This window comes from Adiantum capillus-veneris, chromosome 6 (assembly GCF_014529385.1).
Source record: "Adiantum capillus-veneris isolate H3 chromosome 6, ASM1452938v2, whole genome shotgun sequence".
NCBI lineage: Eukaryota > Viridiplantae > Streptophyta > Polypodiopsida > Polypodiales > Pteridaceae > Adiantum > Adiantum capillus-veneris.
In genome coordinates this window covers 136,335,532-136,358,447 of record NC_140936.1, presented here as the reverse complement: position 1 = coordinate 136,358,447, position 22,916 = coordinate 136,335,532, and the positions used below count along the sequence as shown (strand labels likewise).

Genomic DNA, 22,916 nt, shown 5'->3' with positions numbered 1-22,916 from the left:
AACACATTCCTTATTCATAATTTGGGGTGAATATATCATGAAGTTTGGGGTGCCCATGCACCAAACTAGTTGCCCGTGACAACTGAACAGCTCCCCTAGGATAAGAAGATGGCATCCTAGATTATGTAGAAACATCAAGACATGATAGAGTAGAGATTCATCACTCATGGGGGTAGCCAACTTATTAGTGGCCTTATAACCATCCTTATTCATTAGAATATACCAAGGATTCAAAGATGTCTTGAGACATGCTTTCTTAAGGATGATCAATCATGTCTTTCCTAATTCAATCAGCATAACCAAAACCATTTATATCCTATTTTATCAAGAAAATGTACGATTTTTATTGGAAGATACCCTTACATTTCAACCCGTTGAGTAATTCTTACTTACATTTCCACTCTTAAATGGATGCAGTTGATACTCAAAAATGACATGCTAGATGGGATAGCCTCTTCACCACACATAGCCTGAACATCCCCAAGCATCATCTCAAAGTAGGAGTTTCCCTATAACTATAAGGGGCACCACCTAGCATACCTGCGGCTAGGACGCAGACATAGATGACCTAGAGTGGAAGGAATGAGATTCCATTCAAGTAATCAACATATAATGATGATGTAGCAAACGTCCGGATATAGAAAATGCCTAGTCAACAGACAGGAGTGTGAGTACGAGAAGTATGTGACAAGGTCAAAATGGAGCATGACTAATTGGTGATGGTGTAGGTGATGAAGCACAAGCAATGTGATATACAAGGGAAGAATCATCCACCGATATGGGGAAAACAAAGCTAAGGAGAAGAGAGAATGGACTCAAAGACCATGACAGCATTGCACACTTTATTGATGATGATGATACTTACAAAATAGTGGTCTTGGTTGTTACCAACCTTGCTCTTGACACTGGTGGTGCATGATGGAATACGGGCGCCATATGGTGCATGGCAAACTTTTGAGTTAGCAGGGTTAGCAAATTAGTGGCAGGTTACTTGAGGGAAACATCAAGACGATGCAACGGCCAGTAACGTCAATCACTAGCATCGAGAGTGGCCCGGGGTAGCATGGTGTCGGTGCATTCAATCCTAGCGTGCTCATCTTGCCTTTGTGGAGGGTGATAGGTAGTGCCTTATGTGCATGGGGTGGTCATGACTAGTAAATCAACCACGGTGTGGGTGGAGATTGGTGGTGGTGGTGGTGATGTTTGCCAATGCTAAAACACCCATGCTTGCAACAAGCATAACACCATGAGCTCCCTAGCTTGGGAGGTGCATTAGGTGCTTCATGGTGCATGGAATGTATAGTGCATGGAGCCTAGGTGGTGCCTCTAATGTGTTTTTCCCTCCCCTTTTGTGCTTAGTGAAGGCCTCTTTATATAGGCCTGAGAGGTGGTCCTTACCTAATGGTCCTTGCAAATATCCATTGGTCACTGTAGAGAGTCTAGATGCCTCTCTAGTGAGAGAGATAGAGAGGGAGAGAAGGTAGAGATAGAGAGAAGGGAGGTGAGAGTGGGGTGGGGAGTTTTTTTACAGTCCACTAGCCAGTGGCTAGGTTACTAGAGAAGAATTGGGGCATTTTGTTGATGGTTCGGGTGGCCGGTGTGAGGTTAATGCTACCAAAATTGGTGTTTTGCTGGTGTTGAGAAGCTATGCATCACTTCGAGGCCAGCCAAGGCATGCCCTTGGTGTCAATCTTCAAGTTGGTGTGGCCTTCGCGTGCTTTTGGTCATTTCTTCTGTTGTCGTTGGCGTGGCCCTCGTTTCCTTTGCTTATTTTTGTGCGTATGTGCTTATGAGTGCGTCTATGTACATGTTGTGTGTGCATGTGCTCGTGAGTGTGCAAGTGTGTAAGTGTGTGTGTGGGAACGCGAGTAATAAATAAATTATTTATTTATTAATTTTTTAGTTGGTCGATCGACCACTCAGAAAACAAGAGAGAGAGTCTGAGAGATGGCGAGAATGATAGAGTGAGTGTGTGTGTGTGTGTGTGTATGTAGAGAGAGTGAGTTGTTTTTTTCCCTGCGATGTGTTGCATGGAGGACTGCTGTGTACGTAGAGAACAAGAGAGAAAGAGAAAGCGGCCAAGTGAGATAGTGTGGGGAGCAGGAGGGTGATAGAGTGGTGAGAGAGGGTGAGGGGGTGGATGAGTGTGTGGTGGGTATCGAGAGAGAGAGAGAGAGAGAGAGAGAGAGAGAGAGAGAGAGAGAGAGAGAGAGAGAGAGAGAGAGAGAGAGAGAGAGAGAGAGAGAGAAAGAAAGTTGTTTTTGTCGCTGTTTGGCCCACAGTTGTCGACCCCAAAGCTCGAGAGAGAGAGTGTGTGAATTCAACCATAGCAAGAGAGAGAGGGAGTGGAAGAGAGAGAGAGAGAGAGAGAGAGAGAGAGAGAGAGAGAGAGAGAGAGAGAGAGAGAGAGAGAGAGAGAGAGAGAGAGAGAGAGAGAGAGAGAGAGAGAGAGAGAGAGAGAGAGAGAGAAAGAGAGAGAGCATGAAAGTGTAAGTGGATGTTGCATGTGAGTGTGTGTGAAATAATGGAAGAGAGAGAGTCAGTCCTATGCTATGCATGGCAGCCCCTTCTTCACGCGGGGTGATGAACAAGAGAGAGAGAGAGAGAGATATTTTCTTTTTTTGTTTTCATGCGCCGTATGGGCTTAGCCTACACAGGGAATGAGAGAGGGAGAGAGTGTGAGAGATAGAGAGGGAGTGAGGGGGTGTGTGAATAATAGATGAGAGGGGGAGAGAGAGAGTGTAACTGAGGAAGAGGGTGAGGGAGTGTGGGTGGCAATAATGGAGGGGTGAGAGGGGATAATGGAGGAGAGGAAGGGAGTGGCACCATAGGAAAACGTGGCGGCGTATTTTGCATGCGCACAAGCAAGGGAGGGAAGTGGTGGTTTGGTGACAGTGATACAAAAAAAACATTTTTTTGTTGTTTTTACCTCATGCTCCCCAAATGGGGTTTATTCCCGCGGCCTCGGCTTCAAAAGCCAAGCCAACTTTTCAGTTTCTCCGGCCGGGAGGGCAGTGCGGCTAACCCGGCATCATTAGCCATCCCCTGAAGGCTAGGGGAATTTATGCCTCTAATTAACTCATTTGTTTGATCATTTTCATCAGTGGTGGAGGTTGATGGTGTATCCTTTCAAGAATGTTGATAGGTGGAGTTTGATCAAATCATAGAATAGAAGGTCTAAGCCACCAACTATTGATTCTGGTGTTATGAAACTTACCATCATCTTCCATGAGCTCGTAACTCCCATTGGCATATTTCTTCTTGATGATGAAAGGGCGTTCCCATCGAAGTAGTAACTTCTTATCCTTGCGTGTGTCGAAGCGATTGTCATAGCGGAGCACCAATATGCCCTTCTTTAAATCTTTGCGCTGAAGGTGTTGATTGAAACTAAGCCGTTTATGTTCTGCCTGTGCCACATAACAATTGATTGCCTCTTCTCTGTTCAGTTGTAGTCGTTCTAGGTCAAGGATGTGATATCTCAAATGCATGTTCGGTCATTGAAATTGGCTTGCCATCACTCTGAGACTTGCTAGCTGCACCTCAATAAGTAATTGTCTCCTTACCAAATACCAAATGATATGGGGTGAAACCCAAAGATGTGCGGAATGAGGTTCGATAGGTCCACAAAGATGGGAGTAGATACCTATCCAAATCCCCAAGATGATTGTTAACCTTCTTGGTGATAATTTTGCAAACCATTCCATTCACTTTTTCAATTAAGCCATTACATTGAGGGTAATATGGTGAGATGTGCCTCTTTGTAATGTGTAGTTTTTGCATTAACTCTCCTACCAATTAGTCTTCTCTAAAACCTGGCCCCTCTATCAAAGATGAATTTTAATGGTGTGCCAAACCTACAACATATGTGGCCATAGGCAAAATTAGCTACCTCCACTACTGTGATCCTAGTTGTGGCCGTAGATTCCGTCTGCCTAGTCATATAATCGACTTCCATGATGATGTAGAAATTCTTTGAGTTGGCCCTAGGAAATGGTCCTACGGCATCTATACCCTATTTTTCAAACGGCCCATATGAAAGGATATGTGTCTATGGTTCAGGCATGAGTGATCTGGTGCCGGACTTTTAACACAACTTACATGTCTTGCACTAGTGATGTACATCACGATTGAGGCTAGGCCATACAAATCCAGCCTGCAAGATTTTTCTACTTGTTATATCTAGGGCAAAGCAACCGCCACAAACACCATCATGACAAGTGGAAATTACCCCCGTAAATTCATAGAGAGAGGGACCTTCTGGAGTATTTGGTTCGTACCCTTACAATACAAACCATCATTGATAAGCCGATACCTTGTGGCCTTCCTTGTAAGCCATTGCTTCTACCCTTCCATTAGATCTGGTGGACATTCCCTTGTTTCCAAGAAATACATTATGTCGGGTAAGGCATCACTACCTTGAAATAGAGGGAGCGTTAGCTTTATAGCCCCAACCACCACTTCCTGCAATCTTTTGCTTTCTAAGGCATCGATCAGCTTCATGGTTTTAAGCGGTTGGGATGTGGTGTAGTTGAACTGCTTCAAACGTACCCAAAAAGGTTTTTACACAGTTTAAGTGAGTCCTCAAGCTAGGATTCTTACATGTCCATACACCATTTACTTGCCTTGCCAAAAGTAGAGCATCCCCAATTACATTAAGGCACTTTACCCCTTGTGAGACGCACCATTGTAACCCCTTGGTCAATGCTTCATACTCAGCTTCATTGTTAGAATGTGATTCCGACTACAAATGCCAAGCAAAAATACCTTGATAACTTTGTCATCAAAGACCACTATGCCTACAGTTGCTTTGTCAGATGCTCGCTTGTAGGCTCCATCAAAATAGAGAGATTGTGCTCTTTCTACCATTGATGGCTTTGGAAGTGGTTGAATTTCCTCCCATTTACATTGCTTTACCTTCTTCTCAAAGCTTTGGTAGGTCATGATTCCCCCCAAGCTTGCCCTTGTCATGCTTTCCACCTATACAGTGTAGTCAAACTCTTGCAGACAAACTAGCCACTTAGTAATCCTAGAAAAAACATCCATGTGTTGTACCACATAGGGAAACATTTCATCCATGGTTAGGATTACAAATTGCCTAGGCAACAATTATGATCAAAACTTTGTAGTTGCAAATGAAAATCTAAGAGCTAGGACTAGGTGTTCCACATGGGTGAAACCTTTCTCTTTTGTTGCTGTCATCATTCGACTGGAGAAGTAGATTGGCCTCATGAAAGATATTGGTGCACACTTCTGGAGTAGCACAGTCCCCAATGAGTCATCCCCCACGCTTGATGTGACATACAATTTTTCATCCCACTTAGGCGGTGAGGTAGTTGGTAGGGTGGCTAAGACCTCCTTTACCTTGTTGTTGTCAAGACAAGGGCAAGGCCATGGAGTCACGGACTGGGCAAGAGCTAGACTAGGTAGAGTGGACAAGAGGACCCAGCTAGGGCATAAGGCTAGGAGTTTGCCTTTATATTGGGAGGTTGGGAGGAGGATTCGAGGTCTAGTCACCCAAGGCTTTACCTTTTGAGACACAAGGGCGTGGAGAGTCCCACTTTTTTCAATCTTCTCTTGCATGTGCATGAGGGCGTTCCTTCTCCCCACCGTAGCCTCAAAGAGAGACATCCTGTGGGCAACCCCGCTTGCAAGGGAGGAGGACGACTAGATCACCTACTTGGAATTGCTCGGTTTTGGCCTTAAACGGTGTGTGCGACGCTGCTGAGGAGATCTTGTCTCTTCGACGGCCCCATTTGATCACCATATGTAGCATTGGGACCCCCCTTGCCTACTCAACAGCCTAGAGCAGCTTCCATCGTCGTGTACAAGACGGCTTTTCATATTTTCCCTAAGGCCCAAACACTTTGGGCAAATTTTTTTGACCTAGGGTGCATGCCCACCCCGGGACACACCCTTACAATGAAAGGCGTCTCGGCATATAACAAGGGCACGGAAATCGATTCACGGCATATTGTTCAGCAGGCCAAGAATAAATAAGATGCAGAATTTTACAATCATTGTACAGCAACAACAACATAATCTCACCGACAGGCCGTGAACTTCTTCGTAAGACATCAATTTCTTGTTCCTTCTTCCAAATTGCACAATTTTTAGCATCCCATCAACCTTCATTGACGAAGACTCTTTCAAATTAGTATCCAACATAATTAGCAAGGCTAATTATCGACTACGGTGGCAACTACGACTACGGGATTATTTTTTGACTCAAGGTATTTTTCTTTCTATACCTTCCACTGCACGGTGTTGCCATGGATTTAGATATCAATATGACTTTTGATTTCAAGCATCATACGCTTGATCCTGCCCATGATGCATGGCTCGCGGTCGGATGCTTTCATGAAGGGTGCCAACGACGCTACGGAGGTGATGACGCTTATGAGTTGCTTGATATTCAAGAATTTTGTGCACTTCAAACACGCGTATTAGTAATGGAAGGAAATTTGGCATCTTTAAATGAAAGCGTCACTAAATTATCTATGTTAGTGATACAAATTACGCAGTAGCAGGCCAAGGGCCTTGTTGACACACACAGGCATGAGCACACTACTACTCAGGGGCAAGGCACTTTTGATCATGGACAAGGTCCATCTCCAGATTCTTTGCACACTCTCACTGCAAAGGAGGTGGATGAGTTATTGAAAAACACACAAACCATCGAATTTTTAAGGGAGAAGACCGAGATCGCAATAAGGATGCAGTGAATATCTTTCTCAGCAAGTGGGATGGAATTCACGCCTTACAACGTACTCCGAATGCATTCAGAGCACTACAAACAAGTTTAACTCTGGAAGGAAAGGCCTACAAATGGTGGATGTCTCTCAAGGAGAAGAATATCATACCACAGAGTTAGGCAATCTTTGAGGCTATGTTTCGCAAAGAATTCTTGCCTACAAATGAGGCAGATTGAAATTGGACGGCTTGGGACATGTGTTCCATGCGCCAACACCCATCATTACTTGAATATATCTCTCACTATCAAGATATTATCCTCAAGTTGGAAGGGCTAGACACCTTTCAGCAAGTACGTGGGTTTATCCGCGGTTTGATGCCAGAGCTTAAGAAGCACATCAAGACTCAGGACCCTAGAACACTTGAGGAGGCCATAGTGAAAGCACACATTCATGATGATCCTGATGTAAAGAAATCACATAATAATCACGTGCCTGCTAATATACATGGTAATACACGTACACAGTATGGGCACAATAAAAGGAAATTTATAGTAGCCAATTCTGAAGCAGCTAAAAAACCCAATGGGTCCCGGGGTCCTCTTTCTCCTGAGGACTTTGATAAGGCTAAAAAATAGAAGTTATGTTTTCAATGCTTGGGAAGCAGCCATGGAAAAACGGATTGTCCCAAGGGAAAATCTCGTGCTCATGGCAAGGAGAAAGAAGTGCACATGGTGTAATTGCCACCTCTTGAGTCTTCCTCACGATTCTCTATAGCGGAAGTAACACACACCAAGTTGGTACATGAATGCTGTATCATAGCTTCCATGTGGCAACAGACCTTCGGACCACATAAGTTAGTGCGTATACACGGATCTCTGCAAGGGCACAAGGTGCACATCTTGGTAGATGATGGTGCTACTCACAATTTCATTAATTATGCATTGGTGAAAACACTCAAACCCCCTCAAACTCCGAGTTCCCACCACTACAAGGTAGCAATGATGAATGGTTATGATGCTGAAATGTGGGATACTCAAGTCCGAGTTGTACCGTTGGAAGTACAATGCTACTCCACATCCTTGGATTTTCAAGTTATGAACATGGAGCGGGCAGACGTGGTACTTGGTAGGCCGGAATGGTTGCATAGCCTAGGACCATCACTGAAGTGTAGCTACAAGCACAAAAGCTTGATGTTTGAATCCCATGGCGCACATGTGTTGTTGTTAGGAGAGAAGGATGTGTCTTCCTCACCACTGATATGTACAGTTGAGCTTATGCAGCTTGTTTTGATAATGAAATAGATCAAGTTTTCTTGTGTTACTCATTGTCTCATTTTCTATCTAATATTGAATCTGTTGAACATTCCTCAACACCGCATGCTTTTGTGAGGCTACGGTCTCAACTAGAGGCATGTATGGTCGCAGGGTGCATTGTTCAAGAGGCATTTGTTTACATATCAAAGTATTTGGCACAAGGTCATCCTTCAATGCCTCGCAAGTAGTCAGACGTGGAAGATGCAAGGATGACTTCACACTTGACAAGTGGAAAGGGGAAACTACTTAACATGGAATGAATCTATCCTGAGTGGTGGATAACTTTTGCATTCTCAATGCAAAGATTATGACCAAGTGGGTAGACTTGTGGACAATGGCAAAGGCAAGGCGTTTGCAAGAGAGGAAAGCATGGAAACAAGCACATGGAGGAAGGATGGCACCCCCAGTGCCTAGACACCTTGCATGTTTCCCAAATCTCTTTAGTGTAGAGTGGATTCGTGAGACAATGACCAAGACAAAAGCGTGCAGAGAAGACATCACCAACAAAGAACGGGAGTATGGACGAGGCTGTGTACCAAAGGTAGAGTACTCATGTACGCAAACCATATTGTCTCGCTATTTCTTGAAATTATCTTTAATATGTATTCAACAAATTAATAAATTTTTCTATTTTGTAGTGTCTTTCCTTTAACTCTATGTGGTCAAAGGATCGTCACTTTTGTACGTGCCACATTGATGAGTGTAGAACCACCATGGATTGTGCCATCATGGGCAACTTTGACGAAGACGGTGATGAAACCAGATACTGCAAAATTATTGAAAGGATATCAAAGGTTAATTTTAGAACCTTTCATAGCTTCATCTTCGAGTGCAAGTGGTTTGAAAATGTGTTTAGACGACATGAGAACGGCCTCTACATAGTGGACTCTAGTGTGCATCACACAGGGAGGTATGACAATTTAGTTTTATCATGCAATTGTGAGCAAGTGAGTGACATGTACCTTTTTTGTTCTTATTTGCTTGTAGTGTTAGTTATACCAATGTTACTCACTTTGAGCTTCTATTTTATAGGTCATCTATATCCCAACAATCCACCAACCAAAACTTTGGTTCGTAATTCCCGTAACACCTCAGGGGAGAAGAATTTTTTCCACTAATGAAGCGGAGAATATCTTCGACCCTCGTCCGGGCCTCCAACTTTGGATGAACGGTGGAAACAAAGGAGAGGGAGGTCGATGAATCAAGTACGGCGGCAACAAGTCTTAGCGAGGATGATTATCATGATAATGAATATGATGAGATGGAGGATGACGAACTCGAAGATGATGAAGCTGGCAATGCATCCATAAACGACAATTCCGCTTCTCTCTTTATTGATTTAGGAGCCATGGGGCTTAGAATTGGTTGATGCTTCATGTAGAGATCTTTTGGAAGATGATTCATAAACATTTTGCAGTTATGAAGTTATCTCTCTCTCTCTCTCTCTCTCTCTCTCTCTCTCTCTCTCTCTCTTCTTTTTTATATTTGAAAATTATATAGAATATTCTTTATTTTTTATTGAGAAAAGAGAAACACCAAAATTTGGATTGGGGGGGGGGGGGGGGGGGGAGAGGTTAAGCCAGAATTTGAAAGTTTAGGTGCTAAATTTGGCAATCGGATATAACACCGGTAATAACAACAAAGGAATTCGCGATAAAACTTTAAACACAAAAAAAAACCCGCCCTCCTCTCTCTTGTTTCTCTAATTGAATTTTCACCTTCTCTCTACAAAACGCGGTAAAACGGCGCGATAAACACTTGGAGATTTTCATAGTGTCCACATACTCGGCATTGGTTGAACCATCTGGATTTACAACAAATGTGTCATCGACACATAGAGTGCTACTGAACACATCATTATGGCCTTTGTATGTGAATTCATCATAGCCAACGACTTACTCTATTAGAGATTCATCTATTGTACGTCTCAAAATCTACCACAACCTCCTCATGTAATGGCATCATAACATGATAGTCCCAAGCTTGCACATGATCGTTATTGATACATCAATTCCAACTTCCGTGCATGCATGCATCACAAAAGCATTCCATGTTTCTTGTTGCAAGGGTAGCTGGATCATGCGGTTTGTAGAAAGCATGGAGAGAGGGAGATTTTGCCACAGTGGCACAATTCCACTTGACTTCCCTGTTCACATCCCCCTCTTTAACCTCCCAAAACACACACACACATTCCCTTTCGTTTGAAGGATATGATGCAGGTGTTCCTTGTGACAAGTTGGCTTGGCAGTAAGCAACCAAATCTACTGTACACTACAAAAAAGCTCCATTAGGTTCTAGATGCTCATGGACCAAGGTTCTTTTCACAATTTCCTATGCACCGTCATGCTTGCCCTTGCCTTGCCGTGATCCAAAGAAGAAATAGCTAATCACAATCCATGTAAGTGCACCATATCTTGCAGCAAAATATAAAGTATTGGATCCCTTGAACTATGAGGACACACCATTACACACACCCAATGTTGTTTAGGAGTGACACCCTCTTGTTGTAACCAATCACGGTGTAGTATGAAGAAATGTTGCACAAACAATGTGTCATGCACCTTGTCATTTGATATGAATGAGTGGACTGTTTTGATTACCTCCCTTGCCTTGCAGAAGTACGTTCTATTTATAGAAACAGTTACCTCACTAGAGTGCCAATTCATTGAGTGAATCTCATTTTGCTCCTTGAAGACTAGTTCTTGGCCAAATCAAGAAAATTATCAAGAGAAGCCTTCCTCCAACCCGAGGAGGCTAATCAATCCCACTTCTTAAGGGCCCTCAAAGTCAAGGGAAATTGGGGTATCATCCACCCCCTCACTGATGCAAAAGGAAATGAGGTTAAGGACCTAGGTGAAATAGCTCAATTGATGCTTAACCTTTTACAATAGATTAGTGGTCCGCAACCTGAGGCCTACTCCTCAAAAGTGGATGAAGCCAAAGATACTCTGCTTGGAAGTGTCCAAAAAACGGTGTCCTTCTCAAACACCAATTACCTCTTGGAGAAGAAGGCTTTCTCTAGGGAAGAATGCTCTCTCTCCTTGCAAGCTTGGGCAAAGAGAAGTGGGCCAGGGTGGGATGGCTTGACTACATAAATTTTGCGATGAGATTAAGTCCCCGATCACACATGACTGACAAACCAAGCCCTAGTCAATGGAGCCCTCGACTTGAGCATCGAAAGAGGCCTCATCAAACCTATCCCTTATTAATCTGCTACTCCCAAGTGAGGCACTAGTGTCCCATAACTATGATGTCAATGGAATACAAAAAAAATCAAAAGTTGTAGACCTCATGATCTCTCTCCTCCTAGACACGTTTATCACCCCCCATCAACCAAGCCACCAACATGGAAAGGTGAATTTATGATAATATTCTGGTGGGAATGGTTGGCATAGAGTATGTATTATTCACTAAGGAAGAGTGTATACTACCGTAACTAGATTTAGATAAATCTTATGACAGTATCACATGGTCATTCATCAAAGAGGTCATGAAATCATTTGGGTTTGGGCCGTAGATGTGCTAGTTGGTTGGCACCTCGGAGTTGGTAGCAGATCTAGGCTCCTATTAAATGAGAGAATTGTGGTTGCTTTCAAGGTAAAAAGAACAATTAATCAAGGTTTTCCACTAGCCCCTCTAATGTTCACCATTGGATCTCATCCTTTGATGACATTGGTTGAGGACAACACTGCAAGAGGGGAGATTCAAGGGCTATCCCTGGCCACCAACGACCAAGTTCTAGCGAAGCTATTTGAGAAAGATTCCTTGCTCTTCCTCAAAGCTTGCCCTCGGGTGATAACAAAGGCACTTAAAAATGTGCAAAGTTATGCCATTGCATCAGGGTCACAATATTGAAAAATAAAGATTGATCTTCCTATCGGAAAACGACTCATTCAATCCGTCTATGTGGACCGAGGTGATTGTGTCCAAAAGGAATGTATTCAACCACCGAAGAGCACCTCTGGGGTGGATGTAACCCACACAAAAAAAGATTCCTATGTGTTTTGGATAAGGTTAGAAGCAGATGCAAAGGTGGAAGTACGTGCTTCTCTCTTTCCCGAGAAGATTGAAAGTGATCAATACGTTTATGCTCCCTTACATAGCCTTCAATGGTCCATTGCTAAAGCTAGCCAAATCCAAATGGATGGAGTTCTTGAAATTGATGAAAAGATTCTTATTGAATAAAAACACTAAGACTCAATGTAGTGGCAATGGGTGAGTTGGGAGTCCATAGAGAGATCTATAGAGCAAGGCAGTGTTGGAATCCTCAGCTCTACAAGTTGCTTTCCCCTCGATGGTCTAGCCTGAAACTTGGGGGCACAATGGACAAGCTTGTTTGGAAGTGCATTTGAGCAATGAAGGCCTTAGAATGGAGAGAGCTAACTAGGAGGCTTTCACAACTCGATAACTCGTTGGTCCCCATGGATTTCTAAGGCATGAAGTGTCTACTAAACCCCTTCTAGAGAAAAATGTGATCTAGAAAGATGAATAACAAAGGACTTTAATGACTGTGCCCATTTTGGGATAGCAAGAGTAGAGGCTGGAAAGAACCGAACCAGCTGGCCTCCCAGTTCCATCCCAATGGGATTGAAATATTGTTGGCCAATGGAGTGATAGAATGGCAGATAATTGTTACCTACTGACTTGTGAGCCTAGGTTTGAGTGGAAAGCATGGTGGGGCAAACAGACAAACACTACCTAAAATCGCATACCGAGGACATGTACAACACCCTCATGGTCTTGATGGATTCGTCCTCCCCCCTGAACAAATAGTGGGGCAAGCAATGACCGAACTCAAGATGGGTGACAATTGTCAAGAACATATGGTGCGCACAATGGCCACACATGGGATGAAGGTTCTCCTATGGAAGGTACTTTGGGGAGCCTTTTTAAGTGGTATAAAGGTCCTAGCCAGAGATATTTGTTTAGATAGATACTTGCAATGAAGAACTACAAGTGAGGACCTCCGTCACTTCTTTAAGGAATGCCCAACGATTTGTGGCCTAGTTGGAAAGATTTGCAAATGGGTGAAAAAGACATGGAAGTTTGGTTTCTTCAAGAGTGATCTCTTCCTGGGTGGGAAGGTGTTCAAAAGCCAATCGCTTCTTATCAACGTGTAAATTGTTAGATTTTGCTACTTCAAACACGTATGAATGGCGAGAAATTGTCGGCTCTTTGCGAACGGCCGTGAAATAGCTAGGTTCATGGAGATCATATACGAGAGCCAAGAAGCGATTGTCCAATGGGAAATGGAGGAACTCTGATGAGTGGAAATGGACTATGGGTGTCACAATGCTTGACAAACATGGGTCCATCCAGGTGTTGTATCTTTGTATATACAAAGCTATTGCTTGAGCTTGAATTTTTCAAATTTATTATACTGCTCCGCGTGATTAGGCAATGCATCGTGGACAAGAAGCCTTACGGATTTGGAGTGTGAAATGCTGTCGGGGGCAAGCTGCTACGAAAAGAGAAATTAATGGCGGTCGGCTATACTCCGAGAACGAGCTATATAACAGCTGAGAGCTGCATCTCTCTCACTGTGTCGCACACTCGCAGCTTATATAGTACCTACGCTCACTCAGTACACTACAGCTCACTCGATCGCTCGCTCACACTACACACACAGTACACTTGCTAACTTAATTATACGGCCTCGAAGCGGATCAGCTAAGTAGACGTACTCATGCAGATGGGTAAACTCCAGCTGTGTAGGCGCACTGCCCAGATGCTTCTCATCCTGCTGGTTTGGCACCTTCATCTCTCGCACGCGCAAGAATCAGGAACCTGGGAGCTTTTGCTTGAGAGTGCAGTATCTCATCCATGCACACCGCCGTCACCCATCACGGCAATGTCCTCTTCTTGGACAGGACGAACATCGGTCCCTCCGCCATCAACCTCACCAACAGCCGCTGCCGCGACAACCCCAAGGACGTCAACCAGACTCACGATTGCACTGCCCATTCCGTCCTCTTCACACCCGGTCCTAATACCGTCCGCCCGCTCTTTATCTTCACTCCTCTGGCCAGTTCGCTCCGGATGGCACGCTCGTTCAGACCGGCGGCGACCGTGACGGCAATACCAAGATTCGCCGTTTCACACCTTGCCCCAGTGGTGACCTCGCATCTTGCGACTGGATTGAGGACCCGAATGTTTCGCTCCAGGACGGCCGTTGGTATGCGACTAACCAGATTTTACCGGACGGCCGACACATTGTCGTCGGCGGCCTGAGCGCCTTCACTCTCGAGTTCATCCCCGCTAAAGGCTCTCAGAAGGTGAGCCTGCCTTTTCTCAATAAGACGAACGATGCCCAGCATGACAACTACTATCCTTTCGTGCATCTGCTTCCAAATGGAAACTTGTACATCTTTGCCAACAGGGACTCCATTGAGTACAACTACCACACAAACACGGTGGAGAAGACATTCCCAACCATCCCCGGTGAGCCGCGCAACTATCCATCGGCAGGTTCCTCGGTGATGCTGCCACTTAAGGCGAAGGAAAACTATACAAGTGTTGAGGTCCTCGTGTGTGGAGGGGCGCAACCCAATTGCTACCGATTCCCGAGATCGTTTCCAAATGCATCACAAATTTGCGGCCGCATCTCCATCACTGCAAAGACCCCCACCTGGAGGATGGAGGAAATGCCATTCCGTCGTACAATGGGAGACATGCTGTATGTCGCATCCGGGGACGTGCTCATAGTCAATGGAGCTCAAAACGGGTGTCAGGGTTGGGACAACGCAATCAACGCCGCCTTGTCCCCGGTGATTTATGTGCCGGATGCCAACGAGGGGAGGCGCTTCATCACGCAAGCGGCCACGCATATTCCGAGGGTCTACCATTCAACTGCAAATCTACTGCCCGATGGGCGAGTGCTCATCGCAGGAAGCAACACACACAAATTCTATACATCTACCGGTGCATTTCCAACAGAGCTAAGAGTCGAGGCATTCTCCCCATCCTATTTGCATTCGAAAAACGATGAAAAGCGGCCCTCCATCATCACCGCGCCCACTAGTATTGTGTACGGTCAAGTCATCACAGTGACCGTGGCAGTGAGGGCGGCTCCCTCCACCGTAGATTTTGGAGTCAGCTTGGTAAGCTCACCTTTCACTACGCACTCCTTCTCTCAAGGACTACGTTTCATTCGACTAGGGGTGACCGCCAAGATAAACATGTGAACTTGAGTGATATATATAGAAGATAGAGTGAGAGAGGAGAGAAGGAGAGAGTAGACAGAAAGATGGAGGTAGAGAAGAGAGAGAGGTGTGAAGGAGAAGGGAAGGGGGAGCTGACACCAAGTAGAGAGAGAAATTCGAATTCAAATTGCATACAACAACTACTTGGGAACAATACAAGGGGAGTTCCTTTTATAGGCTTGGATAAGCAATCTAGCCGTTGTAGGGATAAGGTATCTGTGGTGAGGTTTGAACTCCAGCTTAAGTGTAAAGTGTATTGCACTTTCCACATCCCCCTTCAAACCGAAATCATAACAGAGAGCATAGAGCATTTGTGAGGAGATCCCCCCTCAAATGCGAATACAAAATAAATCCATGCTGAAATACAATGAGTGTTGGTGAAGATGAAGCTAGGGATCAGCTTCCAAACCGGCTCTTGCTGAGCAAAGAAGGTGTTTTTCAGGAGGAACTGCCTTGGTAAGGAAATCGGCAACATTCTCTGTGGTAGAGATGTATTTGAGGTGGATGAAGTTGTATTCTACTAGCTCCTTGATGAAGTGATATGCGAGCTTGATGTGTTTTGTGCGCTCGGTAAGCTGAAGACTCTTCGCCATTGCAATTGCTGATTGATTGTCGCAATGTAGAATGATTGGCGGAGTGGCACATGGAATCGGCAATTCTTCTAGGAGTTGGTGAAGCCACAATGCTTCACGAGCAGCAAGGGATGCTGCTATATACTCTGCCTCGGCAGATGATAGAGCAAGTGAAGTCTGGCGCTTGCTTCGCCAAGAAATAGCACCTCCTGCAAGAAGAAATACATGCCCAGAGATGCTATGCATATTTGGGTCTTGGCCGGCCCTGTCGGCATCAACAAAACCTTTGATTTGCAGTGGTGATGAGTGGTGCTGACTATAATATGTGAGAGAATGATGGCGAGTGTGGTGTAAGTAGCGCAGTGATCTCTTGGCAGCGAGACCATGGCATTTGTGAGGTGCCTTCATATGGCGAGATAATACATGACCTGTAAAGCTAATGTCAAGTCTTGTGCATGATATGAGATACCTTTGCTGACCGATTAAGCGAGCATAGGGAAAGCTTGACATAGAATAAGTATCATCATCAGATGGTGGCATAGAAGTGAATAATTTATGCTTGACAAGGAGTGGTGTAGAGAGTTGTGCATTTGAAGAGAGAAGACCATACTCACCCAATATGTCTTCAATGTATTTCTGCTGAGAAAGCTTGATGAATCTGCCATTTGGATCCCTGTTGACCTCTATGCCCAAGAAGTAGGTCATAGGGCCGTTGTCATGGACTGGAAATTCCTCTTTGAACATTTCCACAACATGTGAGACATATGTCTCATCACTAGCAATGATAGGAATATCATCGACATGGACACCAATGATTGCCCATCCATGAAAGAGAGTGTGATAGAACAAGTTTGGGTCAGAAGTGCATTGAACCCATCCCCATTTGATAAGAAAAGCATGCAAGCGCTTGAACCATTGTCGTGCAGACTGTTTGAGACCGTATATAGGCTTATGTAGCTTGCATACATAGATAGTGGGATCATCACAATAGAAGTAGGGCGGTTGAGCCATATAAATGACTTCATCTAGCCATCCATGTAAAAATGCAGTGCGAATGTCAATGTGGTGAAGAGGAATGTCAAAGAAAGCGGCTAATGCAACAAGTATGCGAAATGAGGTGATACCCATGACAGGAGAGTAAGTGTCAGTGAAATCTGTACCATGTTGTTGCGTATAGCCCTTCGCGACAAGCCTTGCTTTGTAGTGTTCGACAGAACCATTTGGGCGATGCTTCTTCTTGAGAATCCATCGGCAACCGATGACATTGGCGTCGTCGGGCCTAGGTGTGATAGTCCAAGTTTGGGCTTCTTCATGTGCTTGAAGCTCTTCCTTCATGGCTTCAATCCATTGATCGCCTTCGGGAGAGGCAATGGCATCTTCGACTGAGAGTGTATTCTCTTCGAGCGGGTCGGGGATGTTGATGGAGAGGTCTTCTTCTTCTTGAAGCAAGAATGCGGCGAATGATGTTTCTTCGTAGATGGCTTCCAGAGAGCGGTGTCGAGGGCGAAGGGGAGGTGAGATCCCTTCATCATCCATTGGGGCTGATCCGGAGGGTTGATTAGAGTGTTGATTAGATTTCTTGAGAGCGGAGGATGAAGAGGAAATGGTGATGGGATTGATGGTGTTTCTACGAGTAGTAGAAGTAGGCGGGGTGGAGAAGGAGGATGATACAATTATAGGAGTGTGTGCCATGCTGAGAGGCGAGGAAGGAGAAGCTAAGGGGCTGAATTGAGAGCTGTTTGGGGTCGTTTTTGATTGATGTAAGGGGCTGATGTCACTTGGAGCAGGAGTTGGTGCTATGGAGCTTGAGAGTTGGAGCTTATGAGGAGAGGAATAGCTTGAGACAGATGGCTGAAAATGTGTGTTTGTGTGGCCCTTTTGTAGTGTGTTTGAGAGAGGAAGAGAGTGTGTGTGCATGCCATGGATTGGGATAAGTGGATTAGAACGATGGGAAGCTGAAGCTAAGGGTAGCGCTACAGGTTGTGCCAGCTTAATTGTGTTGGCAGATTTCGTTTTTAAGCCTGTGAGCTTTTGATGTTGAATTAATGCGGTCAAGGGTGTGTTCACACCATTGTTCATTGATATGGTAAGTGTAGTAGCTGTAGGGTACTTACCGGTCATTGTAAATGGGGTAGGTAAAAGGGGCTCAGTGGTCGATGAGGGCGGAGCATCTCCAGGATGATTAAATAGAAGAAATTCACAGAATATTACTGACCTTGAGAACAAAAACTTATTTGTTTTCGAGTCATAAAGTCGATAGGCCTTAACGCCATGAGTGTCGCCGTATCCGCAGAAGATAGTGTGGATGCTCTTAGGGGAAAATTTGGGTTGATTACTGGTGAGCAGAGGATATGCCGGGGAACCAAAGATCTTGAGATGGGTTATGTTGGGCGGGTGGTTGAACCATAGCTGGCTGGTAAGCAGTTTTCTGTGGATTGACTGATGAGAAGACTCGATTCTGAATGTAGGTTGCGGTCGCTATGGCTTCTTCCCAGAAAGAAATAGGAAGTCGAGCGAGGGCTAGCATTGAGCGGGCAGCTTCGACTAAAGTGAGATTCTTGCGCTCGGCGACTCCATTTTGCTGAGGGTGATCCGGAATTGTAAATTCCCTTCGAATGCCATTTGATACACAATATTGTTGAAACTCGTTGCTTTTGTATTCCCCACCATTGTCTGTCCTTAGTGCCTTGATTTTGCGATCGAGTTGTGTCTCCACGGCAGCTTTGAAAGCTTGAAATTTGATAAAGGTTGCAGCTTTATCTGCCAAGAAATAGACATGAGTGTACCTTGTATAGTCGTCGATGAAGATTAGGAATTATTAGTTGCCAGTGAGTGATTGTGTCTGCATTGGGCCGCACAAATCCGAGTGGATAAGCTCAAGAGGTTGAGTTGTATGGGACTTTGACTTTGGAAACTTGAAATGCTTAGCTTTGCCCAATTGGTGTAATTGTGGTTGGCAAACCTACCACTAGCTCTTTCTGCTGCATATCTTTGAGCACTTGTTGCGAGACATGACCTAACCTGTAGTGCCAAGTAAGTGTCTCCTCTTGCTTAGGATAATTGATGACTGTTGAAAGTGCTTTGGCTTGGTCTTTGCTAGAGCCTAAAGGATACAAGCGTCCTTCCTTGGGGCAAGATATAGAGAATGGCTTGTGATTTGGGTCAATTGTATGCAGGATGCACTTATCATGCGTGAAAGAAACTGGAATGCCTTTGGAGGTGAGCTCTCCTACTGAGATCAGATTCTGCTTTAGACAAGGTACATAGTATACCTTGTCTAAGTGAGCTATAGTGCCATTTGGTAGGGTAATGGCAACAGTGCCATATCCTTTAGCATGTTGAATGTTGCTATCCCCCATGAGGACTTCAAGTGGGTGTTGAAGAGGAGTGTAGTGTGCAAGCCAATCATAATGATATGTCATGTGATGTGTAGCTCCAATGTCTAGATACCAAATAGAAGAGTTGTGATGTGGCTTAGAGGAGTTGAAGCTTGCAGCAAAGAGTTGTATAGAAGTAGGGTGTGTGTCACCATCATAGCTTGAAATATTGGTGAAATGAGCATGAGCTTTGTGATGATAGCCTCCATTTGCTTTATGTCCGTTGAATCCTCCATGATTACCACCATGATGCTTGGTTTTGGACCTGCAGTCCTTGGCAATGTGTCCGAACTTCTTGCAGTTGTGGCATTCAACTTGACCATAAGGTGCATTTCTAGGGCGGTTAGAACCACCTTTATTCAATTGCCTTGAGTTGTTGTAATGGTGGTTAGGACCACCTTTTCTGAAATTGATATGAGTGGCTAGAGCCACTGGAGTAGAGCCATTAGAATGGTCTCTCAAAGCTTCTTCCTGATGAATTTTGGATACAAGGCCTTGCAATTGCATCTGGGACAGGGCTTGAGTAGTAACAAAGGCTCTCCAGCTTGCGGGTAAAGTCGCCAATAGAAGCATACATTGAAATTTCTCTGAAATCTCCATTCCAGAGATGAGAACTTCATCTAACAGTGGCTGCCAATTGTCAAGAAACTTGACTGCAGATTGGCCTTCTTGCATAGTATTGTTCACAAGCCTCTTGATCAGGGAGACTTGATAAACAAGATCAGTGTGCTCATAACTGTTGTTGAAGAACTCCCAAATAGCCTTAGAGGTGGATAGAGTCCGCACCATTTGGACTTGCCTATCCTCACAATGGAGTATAATTTCCATTTGAGCCGTAATGTCCCTTGAATCCCATGCCGAGTGTAGCTCCGTATCGGAGGCGTACTCGACGTCTTCACTTGGTCTTGTTTCATTTCCAGAAACAATCTTCCAGAGACCAAGTTGCTTCAAATATAGCTCCATTCTCAGCTTCCACACATTGTAATTGTTCCCATTGAGCTTGTCAATGGTGAAGTATCTTGACTTGGTGGTTGCAACCATAGGTGATGAGGTGCTAGTCATGCTAGCCGAGTAAACCTTGGAAGTGAGAGATGGGCGTGTAAATAGGCCGTTGCTTCGAGAGAAGGTTCGTAGAGTACTTAGGAGCTCAAGTTCTGACGCTCTGATACCATGTGAACTTGAGTGATATATATAGAAGATAGAGTGAGAGAGGAGAGAAGGAGAGAGTAGACAGAGAGATGGAGGTAGAGAAGAGAGAGAGGTGTGAGAGAGAAGGGAAGGGGGAGCTGACACCAAGTAGAGAGGGAAATTCGAATTCAAATTGCATACAACAACTACTTGGGAACAATACAAGGGGAGTTCCTTTTATAGGCTTGGATAAGAAATCTAGCCGTTGTAGGGATAAGGTATCTGTGGTGAGGTTTGAACTCCAGCTTAGGTGTAAAGTGTATTGCACTTTCCACAAAACATGGGGGGCACCTCTTACACCGTCAATGCAACCAGGGCACCCCCATCCTACTACATGCTCTTCGTTGAAAACCAGGGCATTCCAAGCTCTTCAGCCTCATGGGTCCAAATCATTGCATCCTGATATAATCGTGTTCCCATCTGTCGAGCTTTGTAAGATCTGGTGTGGCGAGCTGGAAGAGACAATGGCCAAAAGAATGGGTGGGAGGAGGTCATGGAGAACATCTGGGAGCCAAAGTGAACGCGGTTTATGAAAATACTAAATTTGTGGAATTAAGGTGATGTGGCGTGCTCCATGAAAGAGGAGCTGGGTCTGATCGATGCTTCGAGTGCAGGATAGCTAGTGAAGGTGTGGCCCATGCACGTGTTCATGGAATGCCAGGCGATGAGAGGTCTGGCTCGAAAAATCTACAAGTGGGTCGAAAGGACATGGCAAATCAGATTCTTCAAAACTGATATGTTCCTTGGTGGCAAGAAGATGGGAAGTGCTGCTCTGCTTATCTGCACTCAAATTGTCAGGTACTGTTTCTTTTACTATATATGGTGGGCGAGGAACCGCCGTGTGTTTGAAGGAGATCTTGATGTGGCAAGCTTCTCAAAGATTATACAAGAAAGCAAAGTGATGATATGTACGCTCAGAAGCAAGCAAGACTCGGATGACTTGTCTAGGGCTACTCAGACTGTGTTGTCAACTTGCGATAAGTAAAAGCCTTGAGTTATTGTTCACCTACATTGTAAAGACGAATATGATTAGCCTTGGTGAGAGTCTCTAGACATCCAATTTGTATTTTTCAGCACCTCAAGGCTCGACTTGAGCGTGAGGTTATGTTGTAATTTTGTTGTTGGGATTAATATAATTCAGTCACAAATTATGAGTTTTGCAAAAAAAAATCTGGTGTGGCAAACGAAATCATTCTTCCGTACACCATTCAAGCTTAGACAATAACTTTATGAGGCCCATATTGCGCTCATGGTAAAATTATATATATGGCTGGCTTACTTTAGTGGCTCGTCACAAGGTACTAATGGATCACATGGAAAAAGATTTCGGAGCCAATACCACAAATGCACATTGTAAAGAGGCTTAAACTCTATGGAATGCAAATGAGTTTTGTGCATATTTATGTAGAGTCGCATCTCTCCCTCTCTCTCTCTCTCTCTCTCTCTCTCTCTCTCTCTCTCACACACACACACACACACACACACACACACACCCAATATGTTGGCTCATCCTTTACATGAAGTTCTTTTCTCTATAGCATTCTTCTTGATCCAATGATAATGAAAAGTTGGTAAACAGAAAACCTTGCAGCAGAAGCAGGTGATCTTTGCAGAACTTTTTAATGGCCTCTCCTCTACTGACAACTATGTCTCACTCCGAGTCTAATACATGGATTCTTACTAGATTCCTTCCAGAGCTGGCCTCGTTCTATTCGAATTGAAGACGTCCATAGGGATTCACCCCTCTCCGCGCTCTCATCGTCACCTACTACACCCCATTGTGAGCTCTAGGCCTAGAGCTCACAATGGGGTGTAGTAGGTGACGATGAGAGCGCGGAGAGGGGTGAATCCCTATGGACGTCTTCAATTGGAATAGAACGAGGCCTAGAGCTACCATGTTAATCAAGAGCCACAACACCCACCCGTGCCCCTTCGTTGCTATGTGGATTCATCCTGCATGCATATTATCAAGGAATTTGATAGAGAGAATGCCACCCCTGTTGAGAGAGAGAGAGAGAGAGGGAGGGAGAAGAGAGAGAGAGAGAGAGAGAGAGAGAGAGAGAGAGAGAGAGAGAGAGAGAGAGAGAGAGAGAGAGAGAGAGAGAGAGAGAGAGAGAGAGAGAGAGAGAGAGAGAGAGAGAGAGAGAGAGAGAGAGCATTCCTGCTACTTGTGCGAACACACACACACATGAACATTGAGAATAGAGGAATTAAGAGAATTATAGTGAGCATTTTTATGAGACTACTTTGAGAACATAGAGGGTGAACTTATTTAGCAGTAGAAACACAACCATTATACTTAATTAACTTGGCACGAACAATAATTTTTCAAGAGAGAGAATTAGAGAACATGACAACATTTGAGGTCAGGATTTATGTGGAGCCGGTCCCCCCTCCAATAGGATCTTGTATTATAGATTCTCTTATAAAGAAAGACTTAGTACAATACAATCTTTGTGTTTCTTGTGGCCTGGGTGATGCAATGAAGATGGAAAGCTTCATGCATCACTAGCATAGCCTAAACTTTGTAAAATCATTAACCATCTGCGCCCTCAGTCCGAAGGCCTCAAAT

The 22,916-nt window shown here is 44.5% G+C and overlaps 1 pseudogene; it reads left to right on the top strand.

Annotated features, from left to right (window-relative positions):
- Positions 1 to 13,733: 13,733 nt before the first annotated feature.
- LOC147456338 (aldehyde oxidase GLOX-like) lies at positions 13,734 to 20,747 on the top strand (annotated as a pseudogene).
- Positions 20,748 to 22,916: the final 2,169 nt, after the last annotated feature.